Genomic DNA, 14,591 nt, shown 5'->3' with positions numbered 1-14,591 from the left:
TTGGCTGCGTTGGATCTTCGTTGCTGCACACAGGCTTTCTCTAGTTGCGGCGAGCAGGGGCTACTCTTCATTGCGGTGCGCGGGCTTCTCATTGCGGTGGCTTCTCTTGTTGTGGAGCACGGGTTCTAGAGCGCAGGCTCAGTAGTTGTGGCTCACGGGCTTACTTGCTCCGCGGCATGTGGGATCTTCCTGGACCAGGGCTCGAACCCATGTGTCCTGCATTGGCAGGCAGATTCTTAACCACTGCGCCACCAGGGAAGTCCCTTCAATTCTTTTTTAATTAATGACTCATTATTAGCTTTTTTTTCTATTTTTCCATATTTTAACAGAAATGTATGCTTTATTTTAGAAATAGAAAATGTAATTTTTTTATTTTGAAAATATAATTTTTTAATATTTTAAAATAGAAAAATACAAAATGGAGCACAAAAAACCCTAGAATTTTACCTATGCAAAATATCTATTAACATTTTATTATCTCTACAGATTCTTTTCTAAAATACAAAGTATGTTTATTATATATTATGTATTTGTGTCTTACTTTTCAGCAGAAATGGGATCATGCCATTATTTTGTAACCTACAATTATTTAGGCAGTTTACCAAATGTTAGATATTTATTTTATTCTAACATCTTCTTATCTTAAACAGAGTGTGCAGGAATAATTTTAATATGAATTAGAAATGTAAAAGCAAAAAGACAGAGAATAAGGAGAATGGGTTAAACATGAAAAAACATGACTGAAATGATGTTAAATATTAAAAAGCAAAAAAGCAGAAAAATGCCTATAAACTGGAAAAGAATATGTAATGATGTATGAAGGTCTGCAAAGTGCCCCACGGTGTATCAAAAATAACTAAGACTAAAAAAAAGCAGCGTCCAGGAATTTTCATTTAAACCCCATCATCATTTCAGCCAAAATGACCTGCTGACCAACTTGCTTTTAACTAAATTGCTTTCAATGAAATTATGTTCTATAAAATTGCATTTGTCCACATTGCTTTTTCTAAGTTTTTTTTTTAATGGTCAAATTGTATCTTGCTATTAGGACAGAATTAGGAATCCAGAAGCCATTTTTGTCCCATGCTTAGTTCTTTCCTCTACCTCTGCACCTCCATCCCCCCATCATCTTTATCCTCAAATTTCATCATGGATCAGTTTCCATCCCAGGACCATGAGATTCTTCCTGTGAATGTAAACGTTGTTTGGAAGATGACCTTCTTCATACCATACCTTCAGAAATACTCTGGAGTTATGGCTTTTTAACCATAGAACGTCTAACTCTAACTCTCCTAGTTTTAGGATGTTCCCTTCAGTCCTTTTTCAAACTAAATTTCATGTATCATGTTTTTACCTCTCCTTATAAGATGAAGACTAAGCATTTTAAGCGAACTCTTGAATTGGTGCTATATACCCAATGAACAATTCGACTAAATCAACTAGGCTACTATATTGCTCATTGCAAAATTTTTATGATAGCACACTCTTTCCATATATACCAAGAACACTCTATTTCCTCCATCTTATGGCTTCATCCTCAAATTCCCAAAGCTATCTGCACAATGTTATTCCCATAATAGCAATGCAACAGAAAAAAACCCCAAATTATCAATATGCCTTTATTTGCAGCCCTTCTCACCTGAATTCCAAAGATTCTTGTTTAAAAGGCAATCTACTGACCTCTTCTCTGTAGCCCCAAGTCCAAACATCAAGCTGTCTGTGAGACTGTGCTTTCCCAGTAGCTGTACCTAGAGTAAAGGAAGGGTAGAGGGTTTGGTAAGAGTGAGATGTGGTGCATGAGAGTGTGTTGAATGAGGGTTAAGAGGTAGGGAGGAGCTAGTGAAATAGAGGAGCGGAATGGCATGAAGGAACAGGAAATTTTTACTTTTGCTTCGTGTATGTGTGGTTTTCATAAATGTATAATATCGAAAGAGGGAATTATGTTTGAAAGCATTTATGGTAAACTTCCTGTGTCATGGGTAGAGTAAAATGCCTGGCTGGACTTGTTAAGAAGGTGAAAAGCAAAAATGATGCCTCAAAGTTTCTGGAGTGAGATTTGTGTTTCCTTTTAACATGATTTTTGCAGAGACTGGATCATGTGGAGACATAGCTTATAAATATGATCACCTGGTCAAGAACTGAATAACTTGTCCTGACCACTTCACACAGGTAAAATTAGAATAAGAACCATCCTCCGCTTGATGACAAGCTCCCAGGGAACACTCTAATACCAAGGGGCAAGTCTGGCTCCCTTGCCATCATTTTCACTTCATCCATCTAACAGAAATTGCACAAAAATCACCACCTACATTCCATCTCAAATTTCTCTCAACTCTATAAGGAACCCGTATCCTATTTTGCGTTAATCCCTTTCAGCCTAACCACATCACACGCAGCATCTCACCTGAGAATGTAACGCAAATCTGTCATCTGAGCAATACTGAAATCTTGCTGTAACACAACAAGCTGCTGTGTTTAGGAAATTGCATTGTTCTGGAGAGAAAACCTGAGAAATCATGATCCATCTACAAATCCCTCTATACCTTATGGCATCCTTTTATCACTACCATGCCAAGAGGACCAGACTCACACTGGCAGTAGCAGGAAGGGAATAACACTGGAAATATATCATAGGATGTTGGGTTCAAGTGCTATGACAATGGCAGCAAGATTTTGCACATAATTTCAAAAGAAACCCTACCATAGTACAATATAAGGCTATCCTCAAGAATTCATCTGGACCTACTTTGTAACCTCCCTGTGTCTCTCACTTTCCTTGCCACTTGTGTCTCTTATTACTCCTCAGAAGCATATCTTTATGTTTTCCCTTATTTGATTTGCAATGCCCTGTCTTATGAAGGTTGTCCTGGTCCTTAAGTTCATGCTTCCCCTAAATCTACCTATTCACTCTTTACTGTTACATTCTTAGCACCTAGGACAATGTTGGTACATAGTACATGTGCCCATTTGATGGTGCCTATATCCTATGTGTTCTTTACTCCTGTTTCAGTTCCAAAAGCTAAAACTGTGCCCCCTAAAGTAGCATAAAGGATCTGCACTAACTTTAATCATCAAAGGAAAAATATTCATAAAAGTTCGTAATAGTTAAGTTAAAGATAGGAGAAAGCGCAGAAAAATCCTCTGTTAAGAAAAATAAGGACCAAATGATGTTTTGCAATTGTTTACAATGCTCTAGGAGCTGAAGTTTGTGAAAAAACCGTAACTAGTGGTTTCTAAGAAGGTGGTTACCTTTGTCAGGGTGGTCAGGAAAGGCCCCTGTGAGGAGCCCCTGTGAGGATATTTTAGTAAGAGAACCAAATAACGAGAAGCAGAGAACCATGTACAAACTTGAGAGATCATTCCAGGCACAAAAAAGAGCAAGTTCAAAGGCCCTGAAGCAGGGGGGAGCTCAGCATGTTCTAGTGGTAGGACCAGCAAATGAAGTGATGGTAAGAGGTACTACCCAAATTAAAGAACATTAAAAAAACAATTCATATTTAAGGATGAGATATAAGTTATTTTTCCACATCAATAACCTGGAAATTGTGAGATATCCTGTCCAGAGATTTGAAATAAAGAAATTAGTTCCTTCACCCACAGTAATATACAAGGAAACATTTACTAGGCATATGTTATGTGAGTTTCCTTAATTTACAATTTTTAATAAATTTTATTGAAGAATAGCATACTTATACAGAAATGCCCAAAGCCTAAGAGCAATCAGTACACATATTCATTTGACAATTGTAATTATGTACCTGGCCATGTTCTAAGCACTGGATACAGGGGTGAAATGAAAGAGGTCACACATCTTTCATGCAGCACTTATCTGAAAGGCAGGAGATAGAAAATAGATACATAAACAAATAAATAAAATCATTTCTCATGTTGGTCACTGCTATGATGTGAGTATAGCCACGTAACTACATAGTAACAACTCTATATTTGGCCTTACTGATATTAGAATAGAAAAAGAAAACTTCTACAACCTTGGTTTTCATTTTTAGTATATATAAGTATCACCTGGGGAACTTGTTAGGAATTCTACCCAAGGCTCCACCACAGAAACTAATTCAATAAGTTTGTTGGGGCCTGGATATCTGCATTTAATTAACATCTATGTAACCTTAAGCAGCTGAATGCATAGGGAAAAACTTTTTAAAAGAATGATCTAGACGGTAAAAATTTAAATTTACCCCAGGACTATCTAGAGAGATGGAGACAGAGAGAGACAGATAGACCGAGAAAGAAAGAAAGAAAAGAAGAAAGAAAAGAAAAAGAAAAGAAAGAAAGAAAAGAAAGGGAGGGAGGGAGGGAGGAAGAAAGGGGAGAGGAGAGGAAAGGAAAGGAAAGGAAAGGAAAGGAAGGAAGGGAATGACTAGGTTGTTCTGATGGATAGTTCTCAGTGAAATAGTGGTCCCAGTTAGGTGGGTATATTATCACTGTATAGATTTAGTACATACTTGGAATCTTAGGTACTAAGATAAATGATCAAAGAATTATACATTCTCAGACTTGAAAATTTGTGCATTTAAATATTTATGTGGTTGAAATTATCAAGAATTATTAAAATAATACATTTTCATATAGATTTTGAAGACATATTACCATGGAAGCAAAAATAAAAGGATTACGATGTATAGGTACAAATGAAAAAGTGTAAGTTGTTAGAGATATCTATTTATAAAATTTTGGTTAAAAAAATTTACTTTAACTCATTTCAGCTGGCAAAATACTCCCTAGAAAATGGTAAATTAAGGCTAGAGACTTCAGGATTTTTTGCAAATATAGTGGGAAAATCTGTTACTTCAGTTTATTTTTGCCATATAGACTACTTTCTTATGTCACTATGGAGCTGCAGGCAATTCTGTTTTAATAAAGGCCTGTGTGAGCAGGAAAATAAATGCAGTATTATTAAGGAAATGTATCAAAAGAAACACAGCCAATGAATGTTTAAGGATATAAAAATGGAAATAACTGTTGTAAATTAGAGTAATGACACGTGTAAATGACAAAATATATGACACTATAACTGATAAAATTTTGATCTCAAATACAAACACTCACACACACAAATATATAAGGTTACCAGCCACAGTCTGCTAAATAAGTGCTTATTATAATTAAAAAAAAGCTTACCCATAATAATAGAAATCACAAACCATATTAAAAAAATACATAGAAACACAAAAGCAATTTTGTTACCATTACATATTGCAGTTAAGACTTCAAAAATAAATTTCAGTAATACACAATGCTATCTCAACTTATGGCAGTGTGTACTGGCTCATTCCTACTTCAGTGCAATCTGGTTAGGTGCAAAAATACTTTTGAGAATCAGACTACATGAATAATATTATAATAAATAATATATTAAAAGGCTCTAGAATTATATTGTTGCATGGAAATATAAATATTCTATAAATTGCAGAAGTCAAAATGAGTATATTTTTCAACAAATTATATGTATAAAAATATATACATAAATATTAACAAGAATTGAAATAAAAATTTATAGGATGCAAAATATTTTTGCTTTTCATGTTCACCGGTGTTTTGTTTTTCTAAAAGTTTCTGAATTATCTTAGGCAATAGATAATTAAAATTCCCCAACATATTCTTTATCAATAGAAAAGAAGCCTTATCTCATGTGAAGAAATGTTAATTTGTTTCTTTCCGTTAATGAGCCCAGAATCAGTGTCCTGTGACAGTTATTTATTCATTTCTCTCTGGGTGACACAACCTTCAGAATAACATTTACTTCTTGTCTTCCTGGCATCTCAATCTAAAAACCTAAGGAAATAAGATCACATTTCAGCATTTCCCTCACTAAAGATTTTTATTAGTCAAGAGAATTGCTGTTCTCAAAACAACAAATGACACTCAATATAGAAAATCGTCCATCATTTTCCAGATTTGGGAGTCACATCTTGCTAGCTTCACCAGATGCTGTGCCCTTGCCTCTACTGGACTTAGATTCACATCCACTTACCTGTGATGACTGTTATGTTTCCAAAGGATAGGATAAAGGGTATGCCCTCAACAAATACAACTATTCGTCCCTGGCTGGGCATCTGACCCAAATCCTATCTCTTCACCAATTGTTAGTTCAACCTGCCAGCTGCGGAAACCTTAAGATGGGAGAAAATATTTGCAAATGAAGTAACTAACAAGGGATTAATCTCTAAAATACACAAATATCTCATGCAGCTCAATATCAAAAAAAAAAAAAACAACCCAATCAAAAAAAATGGGTGGAAGATCTAAATAGGCATTTCTCCAAAGAAGACGTACAGATGGCCAAAAAGCACATGAAAAGATGCTCAACATTGCTAATTCTTAGAGAAATGCAAATCAAAACTGCAGTGAGGTATCACCTCACACCAGTCAGAATGGCCATCATCAAAAAATCTACAAACAATAAATGCTGGAGAGGGTGTGGAGAAAAGGGAACCCTCTACACTGCTGGTGGGAATGTAAATTGGTATAGCCACTATGGAGAACAGTATGGAGATTTCTTAAAAAACTAAAAATAGAACTACCATATGACCCAGCAATCCCACTCCTAGGCATATACCTAGAGAAAACCATAATTCAAAAAGATACATGCACCCCTATGTTCATTGTAGCACTATTACAATAGCCAGGACATGGAAGCAACCTAAACGTCCATCAATAGAGGAATGGATAAAGAAGATGTGGTACATATATACAATGGAACGTTACTCAGCCATGAAAAAGAACAAATTAATATTATTTGCAACATGCATGGATCTAGAGATTGTCATACTGAGTGAAGTAATTCAGACACAGAAAGAGAAATATCATATGATAATGCTTATATGTGGAATCTGAAAAAAGGGTACAAATGAACTTATTTACAAAACAGAACTAGAGTCACAGATGCAGAAAACAAACTTATGGTTACCAGGGTATGATGGGGGGGAGGGATAAATTGGGAGATTGGGATCGTCATATGCACATTACTATAAATAAAATACATAACTAATAAGAACCTACTGTACAGCACAGGGAACTCTACTCAATACTCTGCAATGGCCTATATGGGAAAAGAATCTACAATAAGAATGGATATATGAAAAAAAAAAGAATGATACTTGTCCTTTTCCTCAAGGCCTAAAAAGAATGGAAGAATCTAGATCCTAGCTTCATAGTACTTGAAACCTAACCTGACTTTTCTAAATTCTCCGTAAGGAAAGGGGTTTCAAAAGCAAAGGGAAAGATAAAATGTATAACCTTAGACATTTTTCATTGTTGCCTAAAGATCTGGTACTCTCCGAGAGCAGGGCTGAAAGAAGATATTGGTCGGTGACCAGACTGTGTAATCTTAGCATTTCAGAATTCTCCCTGAATATAGATGTGAGGGGAGAAAAAGCTCATCAGTGTTTGCCAGTCTGAAAATTGTTTTCCAAATATTTGCATAATAATGCCTATACTGGTCTTGCAGCATCTCTAAGTTTTTTTTCTTTTAAGTATCTTACTTTCCCTCTTTTTTTCAAAAAACGTTTAAAAAGATTTATATGGTTGTTTAACACACTCCAAGTTATCTGAGAACTTTTTTAGACTTGAGTAGCGGGAGGAAGTGAAAACAATTTGTGAAGTATCTGATTGGGAAGGGCACCTAGAGAAAAAATTTAAAGTACACATGTAAATAACATTTATATTAAAATATTTAAAAGACTATCATTTTTCCCAGACCATTATATTGCTCAGCGACATGATTTTTGCTGGAACATAAGGAAGTGGACAAGCAGAGGGAAGCTTGGAACTTAAAAAGTTCCGACTTTGCCTGACAGTTTCTAAGAGGAAATTATTTATGTCTCTCTTAATACAGGGATAATAAGGGGAAGTGGAAGTCTACAGAAGATAGAGGAAAAGGCTATAAAAGTTTTGATACTTGAATAAGGTATTTTAATTCCCAGATGAGGATCCAGTGACAAGTACCATAAAATCAGGATGACCCAATAAAGACTTGTGATGAGCTAATTTTACTCAAGAATGAGGAAAAAATCAGCATGAATAATAACTGAAGATTAGAGGAAAATGTATTTAATACACTTAACTTTGTAAAAAAAAATTCTGACCTAAATTATATATTATTCATTTAAATGCACAGTATTTAAATGCACTAGATAGTAATTCTCATAGACACTAAGTATAGCTTTGTTAAGCACTCTGTGTTTTAAAAGAGTAGAAAAGGAGCTTTGGTTTAAATCTCTCAGTTAATCATGATCATAGGAAGTAAGAGGTTAACATGAGGACTCAGCTCGGCTATCTCCACACACCAGGTGGATAAATATGGACATCTGAAATATAATGCCCAGAAGATAAAATTTAAAAATCCTTGAGTTGTAGCCTACAAAATACATAAAAACTTTAAAAAATATTAGTGTGTATATATATATATATATATATATATACAAACTGTCTTTAGATTTTCAGCTAGATCAGTTTTCCTAGCTGGTAACTTTAGAAAATGTAGGAAAGCTCACCTAACAGCTGCTGTTATGATTATGATTCCTCATCTTTGAAGCATACTTTCAGTGAATAATATTCTAAGCTCTATGTTAGGTTTGAGGAGAAAGTTAATTACATTCTTGAACTTTCCTGGATGGATTCAGATGTCACAATCTATTTTTTTCATTGTTTGGGCCAGAGATAGAATCAGAAATATGTTCACTGTGACCAGGAAAAAGATCTAATCTCTCGAATTAATATTTTTTAATAGTATTTATTACTGCTAAATAGTAATTTTTCTCCCAATTTGCTTCCACATATGGACATGGAGTATTTCCCCATTTTACAGCCATTTCTCTTCTACAATGTTTCTATCAAAAGGTCATGTTTCTAAGGGCTGCATCTGGAGTTCCAGTGTTGAACGTGTTTTCATCAGAGAACAGATAACCAGCACTAACTTCATTTGCCTTGTGATGCCCCATCTTCTACAGAAGAATCTATCTTCCCTCACAAAGCATAGTCTATAAGATCCAGCACTAAACATGGGCTAATTCTAAAGAATAGAATCTCCTACTTAGATGATCAGTACTTTTACTCCTATTTCTCATTTTAATTCCTATACTCAGATACTCCTCTTAAGTGCTTTCATATTTACTGTTAACTATTTGGTTTATAAATTGTAACGTCTGCCACGAAAATACCAGACATTTCTCATGCACTTTGGGTTCCATTTAGGATGTTAGGATTCTCTTTGTAGTTGAATTGTGAAAATATTATTTGTAGATTTATATTGAACTTTGAGTTTTGTGGAATCATATAAATCAAAATTATTTACCCCATGGCCTGACCATAGAATTTAGTGGGTATTATTTAATTTTTCAATTTTAGCCCTATATTTGACAAAAGCATGCATTTATTAATAAGTTTCCATCAGTAACAGTGATATGGTATATTTAGAATCTTTCTTCTGAATTTTTTTCTAGTAATATTTTCTTCTAGCTGTAAAACCAGACAAAATTCTAATCCAATCCCATTTCTTCTATTTACAAACAGTCAAATTTTGAACATTACTTAAACTCTCACTTTGTTTCCTTAATCTGTATAATAAGCGTAATACCACTGTCATAGGCCATTATAAAGATTCAATGACTATATATAAAATAGATAACTAATAAGGACCTACTCAATACTCTGTAATGACCTATATGGGAAAAGAATCTAAAAAAGAGTAGATATGTGTATATGTAAACTGATTTGCTTTGCTGTACAGAAGAAACTAACACAACATTGTAAATAAACTACACTCCAATAAAAATTTAAAAAAAAAAACTAAAAAAGTCTTAAAAAAATAAGATACAAGGATGTAATGTATAGCACAGGGACTATGGTCAATATTTTATAATACCTTTAAATGGAGTATAATCTATAAAAATATTGAATCATTATGTTGTACACCTGAAACTAATATAATATTGTAAATAACTACACTTCAGTAAAAAATACAGTAATGTAAAAAAAAGATTCAATGAGAGGTTATGCTCAGTAAACATTACTTCCCTTAATCTAACTTTTAAAAAAATTTTTTATAATTACATTTTTTAGAGATAATAGTAGATTCACATGGAGTTGTAAAAAACAATACAGAAATTTCTTCTTACCTTTTAACCAATTTTCCTCAATGGAAACATTTTTCAAAATTGTAGTACAATATCACAGCCAGGATATAACATTGATAGAATCCACAGATCTTGTGCAGATTTCCCCAGTTTTATCTGTGCTACTGTGTGTGGGTAGTGTGTGTGTGTTTAAAATTTTATTTTAAACTAATTTTAAACTTATGAAAAGCTAGAAGAATAATACCAGGAGAATTTTTTCTTTTTCCTAAATCATTTTAAGTTGCCAACCTGATGCCCCATCACCTCCCAAATATGTAAGTATGAATATCCAACAAACAAGGCCATTGTTCCACATAACTGCGCTATTACCATCAAAATCAGGAATTTAACATGGGTACATTATTACCATCTAATCTACAGAGTTTATTCAAGTTTCACCATTTTCCAATAATATCCTTTCTAGAAAAGAATCCAATTCTATTTAGTTGGCACATCTGTTTAAGTCCTGTTCACATTGGATCTATTCTTCCATCTTTACTTGACTTAAATGATTTGACACTTTTAAAAATTGTAGGCCAGTTATTTTATAGTATGTCCCTCAATTTGGGTTTGTCTGATTTTTCTTCATGACTAGATTCAAGTTAAGTATTTTTGGCAGGAGTATCAGAAAAGTAATACCCAATTATTCTCACTGCATTCTATCAACTGATAAGCAAATTCAATGTGTGCCATTACTGGGGATATTAAACATTAGCATGTGATTAAATAGTTTCTTCCAGGTTTCCCCAGTTGTAAAGATTCCCTCTTTTACCTTTATAATTGACAAGCATTTTGCACAGAAGTTCTTTGAATTTATAGAAATATCTTGTGCATCATTTAACTCTCACCAAAATGTTTTACATGCATTGATGTTTTTGGCTGAGTTACTTATTACTGTGATAATTGCCAGATGATTTTCTTATTCTGTAATATTCTCCTCTATTTATTAGTTGGCATTCCACTGTTACGAAAATCTTTCATCTCTGCTCATTTAGTCATTCATTCATTTATTCATCCATTCATTTATTCATGCATTCATATCTGTATGTACTGGTGGATTTCTGTTTTATTCAATTGATTATAATATGTTGCTATTATTACTTATTTTAATGCTCAAATTGTCCCAGATTTGACCAGTGTGGATCTCAGGCTGGTTTGTGTATCCTTTTGACATGGTTCCATCATATGGGGAACATTTCTTTACTTTCTGGTACATCAAAATGTTCCTGGCTCATCTGTTTCTTCCCTTCCCCAGTCCAGGAATCGGAAATTTCTCCAAGGAGCTCTGGTTCCTTTTAGTGGAGAATGGTATTTATAAAGGAAGATCTGAGTGAAAGATATGCTCATTGCTACTGGAGTATCTCTGCTCCCAGGCTCTCTCAGGACAGAGCTAGGATATATATGAACTATGTTATATACAATTACATTATCTATCCCCACATTTTCCTTCCTTCCTCCCTCCCTCCCTTCCTTCCTGTCTTCCTTACTTTTTTCTTTCTATTTGTCATCTATCTATCTATTGAAAACTATAAATTCACATTAATATTTCCATATCTAATCTAACATTACAGGGTTCATTCTAGTTTTCTTTTTTTCCATATTTGTGACTCCCTTTTCTAGCAGCAATAAATCAGACTCAATTTTTCTCAATATAAATAACTATTTGATTAGTTACCATCATAGGTACTCAACTCATATCAAAGCCACCATCACCCTCCTCTCCACCCTCCCCATCTCTCCGCCACCGGTGTGACAAACTTCTCAAACTGCTTGGTTTCTGAATACCCTACACTAGCAACTGCCACTTCACTCCTCCTCATGGATGCTGTGCTCACCCTACTCAATCTTCAGTCTTTCACATTAGATGCCACTACTCACCTCCGCCTTCAGACATCTTCCTCAACTCTCTCATCCTCGAATAACCAGGCCAGGCTGCCACCAGTGCACCCAAGCCCCCAGACACTCTGGAACCCCACTCAGATTCTGAAAGCCTCCCTTAGGCACTGCCTGTAACCCTGTATGGATGACAGTGTTTTCACATCTTCACCTAGTCGTTTGTTGACCAAATTAGGAAGAAAGGAATGGAGGAAATGAGGAAGTAAAGGAAAAGAAGTGCACAGAAAGAAGGAAAGGAAGGATTTTGTTTTAAATCAGAGATCTATAGACCCCTATCTTACACTATACATAAAAATCAACTAAAATGGATTAAAAACTTAAACATAAGACCTGAAACCATAAAACTCCTAAGAGAAAACACAAGGGAAAAACCTCCCTGACATTGACCTTGGCAATAATTTTTTGAATACGACACCAAAAGCTTAGGCAACGAAAGCATAAATAAATAAACAAACTAAAAATTTCTGCACAGGAAAGGAAACCATCAACAAAATGAAAAGGCAACCCATGGAATGGGAGAAAATATTTGAAAACATAAATCTGATAAACCATATAACTGAAAACCATATATCTGATATCCAAAATATATAAGAAACTCATACAACTCAATAGCAAAATAAACTCATAAAAAATGGGCAAAAGAGCTGAATAGACATTTTTCCAAAGAAGATATACAAATTACCATTAGATATATGAAAAGGTGCTCAACATCACTAATCATCAGAGAAATGGAAATCAAGATCATAATGAGATCTCACCTCACATCAGTTAAATAACCATTATCAAAAAGACAAAAAAGGCAACATATGTTAGGGAGGGTGTGGAGAAAGGGGGACCCTTATATACTTTTGATGGGATTGTAAATTGGTATACCAATTATGGAAAACAATATGGAGGTTCCTCAAAAAATTAAAAATAGAACTACCTTATGATCCAGAAATCCCTGTTCTGGGTATATACACAAAGAAAATTAAATCAGTACCTCATAAAGATATCTGTGCTCCCATATTCATTGCAGCATTATTCACAATAGCTGAAATATAAAAACAACCTAAGTGTCCATTGATGAATGATTGAGTAAAGAAATATTTGTATGTACATACAATGAAATATTACTCAGCTTTAAAAAAAGAAGGAGATTCTGCCATTTGCGACAACATGCATGAAAATGGAAGACATTATGCTAAGTGAAATAAGCCAGAATCAGAAAGAAAAATACTGCCTGATCTCATTTATATGTGAAATCTTAAAAAAGTTGAATACATAGAAACAGAGTAGAACAGTGTTTACCAGGGGCTGGGAAGTGGAGGAAATGGGGAGATGTTGGTCAAAAGGTATGATGTTTCCGTTACGTAGAATGGATAAGATCTGGAGATCTGATTAACAGCATTGTAACTATAGTGAATGGTACTGGATTGTGTACTGGAAATTTGCTCAGAGAGTGGATTTCAGGTGCTCTTACAACAACATGTTAACTGTGTGAGGACGTGGATATGTTAATTAACTTGAATGTAGTAATCATTTCACTATATATATATGTATGTATCTCAAAACACCATGCTGTGCACCTTAAATATATACAATTTTTATTTTTAAAAAAACAAATAAAAATAAAAGTAGAATTACCTTGAGATCCAGCAATTCCACTTCTAGAATTTATCCAGAAGAATTGAAATCAGGATCCAATAAGTTTTAGTACCCCTATGTTCACTGCAGCACTATTCACAATAGCCAAGTTGTGGAAACAATTAAAAGTCCATTAACAGATGACTGTGTAAAGAAACTATGGAATATACATCTAATGGAATGTTGTTTAGCCTTAAAAAAGACAGGAATTCTGCAATGCATGACCATATGAATGAAGCTTAAAGACAAACTAAGTGAAATAAGCCAGTTACAGAAGACAGGTATGGCTTGATTCGATTTGTATGAGGTATCTATGAATAATGTCTAAATAGCTGCTGTACAATATTGTACCTATAGTCAACAATAACATATTGTACATTTAAAAAATTTTAAGAGGTAGATCTCATGTTAAATGTCATTTCCGTAATAAAATTTTAAATTTAAATTAAAAAAATACTTTTCTTTTTCAACCATCTTGGACCCTGTGGAGGCCTGCTGGGAGCAGGACTTCTAAAACAACAAATATGTCTGGAAGGCTGTGGTCCAAGGCCATTCTTGCTGGCTATAAGCAGGGTCTACAGAACCAGAGGGAGCACACAGCTCTCCTGAAAATTGAAGGTGTATATGCTTGAGATGAAACTGAATTCTGTCTAGGCAAGAGATGTGTTTATCTGTACAAAGCAAAGAACAACACAGTAACTCCTGGTGGAAAACCTAACAAAACCAGAGTAATCTGGGGAAAGATAACTCTTGCTCATGGAAACAGTGGCATGGTTCATGCCAAATTCTGAAGCAACCTTTCTACTAAGGCCATTGGACACAGAATTCGTGTGATGCTGTACCCTTCAAAGATTTAAACTTACTGAAAAGTAAATAAATAAAAGTGTGGATTTGTTCCCTTGTAAAAAATAAAATAAAAAAATAGAACCATTCTGA

At 34.3% G+C, this 14,591-nt stretch overlaps 1 long non-coding RNA gene and 1 pseudogene across 4 annotated transcripts in view; one reads left to right on the top strand and one right to left on the bottom strand.

Annotated features, from left to right (window-relative positions):
* LOC118887728 overlaps positions 1 to 14,591 on the bottom strand; it is a 48,670-nt gene that overhangs the window by 19,271 nt on the left and 14,808 nt on the right. For 3 of the 4 annotated variants that reach the window (XR_005018130.1, XR_005018133.1, XR_005018131.1), the window contains exons 6-10: positions 13,012 to 13,062; positions 5,993 to 6,131; positions 4,710 to 4,883; positions 3,759 to 3,829; positions 1,681 to 1,748 (exon numbers count right to left, since the gene is read on the bottom strand). This is a non-coding gene — a long non-coding RNA (uncharacterized LOC118887728). The remainder of the gene's footprint in view (positions 1 to 1,680; positions 1,749 to 3,758; positions 3,830 to 4,709; positions 4,884 to 5,992; positions 6,132 to 13,011; positions 13,063 to 14,591) is intronic. The other variant, XR_005018132.1, reaches the window with a different exon arrangement.
* On the top strand, positions 14,180 to 14,547 carry LOC118887727 (annotated as a pseudogene).

The sequence above is a fragment of the Balaenoptera musculus genome, chromosome 21 (genome assembly GCF_009873245.2).
Source record: "Balaenoptera musculus isolate JJ_BM4_2016_0621 chromosome 21, mBalMus1.pri.v3, whole genome shotgun sequence".
In the NCBI taxonomy this organism is placed as follows: Eukaryota; Metazoa; Chordata; class Mammalia; order Artiodactyla; family Balaenopteridae; genus Balaenoptera; species Balaenoptera musculus.
Note: the sequence above shows the minus strand (reverse complement) of the source record. Positions and strands in the feature narration are given on the sequence as shown.